Source organism: Cottoperca gobio, chromosome 13 (genome assembly GCF_900634415.1).
Source record: "Cottoperca gobio chromosome 13, fCotGob3.1, whole genome shotgun sequence".
NCBI classification, from domain to species: domain Eukaryota; kingdom Metazoa; phylum Chordata; class Actinopteri; order Perciformes; family Bovichtidae; genus Cottoperca; species Cottoperca gobio.
Window position 1 is genome coordinate 3,247,098 of NC_041367.1, and position 4,593 is coordinate 3,251,690.

Consider the following 4,593-nt stretch of genomic DNA (forward strand, 5'->3'; position numbering starts at 1 on the left):
CTGTATGCAAATAAGCATCTATTGTGTTAAAGGCCAAAGTGATTTTAAAATGACTTTTTTACGGCAACAAATTGAAAGTCACCATCAAGAAACATTAAGTTCATGAATGTTTGAGCATATGTGGGTGTTAGGGACAGACCGTGCCTTTGTACTTTGTTCAACTCAAATAATATGATGAACAGAAGTGGAACAAAAAGTAACATTCTATGAAATATACATGTTGGATTAGACAGAGGAGATACTGTCGACCACTATATTATTCATCTATCCCATCCAGTCTTAGCGAAGACAAACTTTCAATTTCAATTGAAATACTTTTATTTTCAAATGTTAATCCGCTACTTTAAAAGCCCCTTTCATGATAGACTAATATCCAGGGAGAGTACCCCATCTTCCCGCCCCAACACCTTTGCTCCTCTATTTCCTTGCATCCATCATTCCCCACTTCACCTATGAGCCCTAACAGCAATTAAGTCCACCTTGCATACAGCGGCACATGCCCGAGGAGAGACATGAAAGAGTGGAATAGACAGAGAGAAAGTGGAGGAAATGCAACACAATAGGAAAAAGGGCTGCATACAGAGAGTAAGGAGGAGGCAAGGAAAATGAATAAGAACATAAACAAGTCTCCCACCTCTCTTTCTCTTCCTTCAATCTCATATATAAATGTGATGGCTCCTCTCCCCATACAAAACCCCATAGGCAATTTAAAGAAAGTAGGCCAAAATGAAATATGGCTGCAATATAAAAACAACACTTCAGACACACAGCAGTCTGATAAGACCATTTTGTGTGTGTGTGTGTGTGTGTGTGTGTGTGTGTGTGTGTGTGTGTGTGTGTGTGTGTTTGTTTCTCAGAGCATGAGCAAGTGAGAAAGACAGAGTGAGTTAAGGGATAGGTATGTGAGCAACGGGACCCTAAATGGGTCGCTAGACAGTTGAGTGTTTTATTAAGATTGAATCAAAAGTAGGATTTCAAATGAAATTTTACACGGTTGAAATTGTTGTATAACTTATCGTACTGCTTTTCCCTCGTCCTCCGCCTCTCACGCACATGCCCCCCCACAAAACTCTTGTCCACTTGCTATCCTGCAGTCACGCTGCACTCACACTTTTCTAACCTTTTTAGCCACCAGTATACTGTCGCATAAACACACTAAATCCCTCGTAATCTGTCTGTGACATGCGAGAGGACCGCGTTGACTTACTCTGAAGAGTGAAGCCTGACCCAAATATGGATGTAGGCATTAGCCAAGAATGTGACCCATTATTTAGTAATATGATGTCGTGTGTGATTACATGGAGACAAAAAAAGAAGATGGTCTTGTGGTTAGACAAATTGACATGCCGGCCTCAAGTGGCAGTGGGAGATGACTGTGTTTACGGATTGGGATCTTAAAGACTTAATTACCCAGAATTGTACACAGTGACATCAGTAGAGTGGACACTCGTCTTACCTAAATATCCCGTTCTGTGGCTGCTGGGGGTTTGGAAAATTACAGCAGGTTCAACAAATCGTTAACAAATACAGTTCAGAGGACAGAGCACTGACTGTCACCTGCATACGTCATTATTAAAGTGGCCTTTGTGACATTTTGTTCTTTTCTATACGCTTTCTTATCTTACTATCTTACTTTATTTAATTGAAGAAAAGACAAGTAATCCAATTTTGCAGCTCATCCAGCAGCTCACCCAGCAGCTCACCCGGCAGCTCAGCTCACCCGGCAGCTCACCCGGCAGCTCACCCGGCAGCTCACCCGGCAGCTCACCCGGCAGCTCACCCGGCAGCTCACCCGGCAGCTCACCCGGCAGCGCGGGCGACCCATATACAAAGGCTCAGTCCTTGTCACAGCGGCCCGTGGTTCAAGTCCGACCCGTGTATGTCTCCCCCTTCTCTCCCCCTTTCCTAACTTCTCATCTTCACTATCACTAAAAAATGACTTTAATAAGTAATCTCATTTTGCAAAGGAACATGTGGCGGCTGTGTGGCAGCACGGCGACAGCGTCTCCGTTCAGCGTCCTTCTGCTCTCTGCGGTCACCTTTAATCTCGACACATTAACATTACATGCTAACCAACAGTCATTCCCAACTGCTGCTTTATAATCGTGATGTCATCTGACAAAATGAACAAAGATCCAGGTTAAGAACAAAAGCTATGCGATGTGAGAGAAAGTAAGAAGTGACTAAATGGTCACTTATAGTCTGGACAGAGGCCTGAAACATTTACAAGCTGTGCACATACTCTCAGGTGTGATGCACCTTCACTAACAGGATTTGATATTAGCCAGTTTATGCTAATATATCTGTTCATCTGTTTGACAAATTGTGACAATTGTGTCTCTGGATTTCCAACCCTCAGGCAGACCTTTCACTCCTTTTTGTCTTCAGCACCAACTGCAGCTGAAGGAGTCAACTGTCATTGATAAGGATGCCTCAACCAGCGTTCTTTTTTTCCCACCAATCTCCAAATCCAATATCTCCATTGACTCATTTCTTCATACAGCCGTATTAACACAGTATGTTTTGTTTCCTAAACATCGTGCATTGAGCACGGCTTTGATTTGCAAAGTTCTTCGACTTGCTGTTTGTTGATTTAAAATAAACAATAAAGCTTTTAGTCACCGTCTTTCACTCGTCTCTCTCACGTAGAGTCTTTATCTTAAATATATACACAAATATACACTGTACAGTTTAGTATCCTGGGTCCAGCCACTGCACTGTATGTGATGTTCCTTATACATGTATGCCACCAAAGAGGACAAATACAATCCTGTAGACTGCATAGACCACTCTGTCCCACTTGACCTTGTCAGTCTCCATTTTGCACTCCATTTACTAGGGCCATCAAGTTAAAGTGGTGTGTTCTGAAACCGGTTAACCAGCTGCCACACATGCAACCTCTCTGTTTCTCAGTTCAGCAGCATTTAAGTATAACATCCCCCAACCCAAGCTGCTCCGTCTCTGCTCTCTATCCATCTCTGTTCTACCAATTAAGAAAGCGTGTGTCAGTGAAGGACAAGTGCTCTATTACCTCTGAAGGTTAAAGGAAGCCAGGACCCTTCACTGGTTAATCTGGTGTCCGTGCATGTGCATGTCATGTACAAGCGTGCATCCACATGTGTCTGCACGTGTCATGCCTCACATGCACTGCATTGTAACTTGTTGGAAATCAGAGGGAGGATATCGTGGTGCTGATTAAGGAAGTCAAGGAATTCCATTCCTACAGTTTAGACGTTCTTTGATGAGTACTTTCCTGTTTCCCACTATTATTTCTATCAGTGATAATCAAGACGTCTATCTTGACAATAACAACCAGGAAATGTACTTGTTGTTGTTAGGTAGTTCCTTTTTATTTAAATTGGTTGTGTAACCACTTAATCTGCTCCTACAGAACTTTTAAAATTCATACAGCTCTGCCGTATTGTTCTTGTTTTATTGTCCAGCACTGTGGAAATTCAAATTATATACAGTATACAGTACATATATATATATATATATATATATATATATACTTATATATATATATATATATTTGTACGGAGATATGTCTATAATGCTCAATATAAGATTTAAGTACCTCAAAAAGCTCCAGCTATAAATAATTGTACACACAAACACCCACACCACACACACACACACACACACACACACACACACACACACACACACACACACACACACACACACACACACACACACACACTCACATTCAAATAAAATAGAGACAGACAGAAAGAGCATGACATAAACCAATATCCCGCTCTGTGACACCATGATTGGATATTTACTATCTCATTGCTCCAAGCTTACACACAAGTAATGAATTAAATGTTTTTTTTTTCTTTCTGTTTTTTTATCACTGCTTATCCCTGCCTTCATAACAGCAGATTGACATTAAAGGGGCATGGGTGAAATTAACTTGTCTGAGTCTGTGTGTGTGTGTGTGTGTGTGTGTGTGTGTGTGTGTGTGTGTGTGTGTTTGTTTGGATGGTTGCATTCCAGTCCCAGGCCTATTTTGATGATGTTGGAACGAGAGAGAGAAAACATTCTCTCAAAGACTCCTATCAAATGTCTGTCATTTCTCCCTTTAACCGCCTAATCCCTGATGGTGTGTGGTTATGCTGCTGTCTCGCCACTCAAAACAAACTGTTTGCTGCCTCTCTCTAGCTTTCTGTCTCTCTTCCTACCACTGTCTGTATGTATATCCAACCCCGCCGCTGAGCTGGACACGTCTCTGAGGAGCCAGACCTCCCATGGCTACCTTTCTCCTGCGTTGATGTCCACTGTTACGGCTGGCTGCTGTGTTGAAAGATGGCGAGAGAGAGAGAGAGAGAGAGAGAGAGAGAGAGAGAGAGAGAAAGCCTGACTGACAGAGAGATTGAAAAAGAAACAAATCATTGCATAGGGAATAGGGTTAAACGTGTTCCCATGGTTTGAAGTTATTACTCTAGGGAAATGTACCACTCAATTTCTAGGTATTTACTTCTACGAGTATCTGTGGAAAAAGCAATGAAAACAATATTAATATTATATATAATATATGTTTTTTAATACCAATAAGGAAACACTAAATGAAACAATAGTGATACTTAA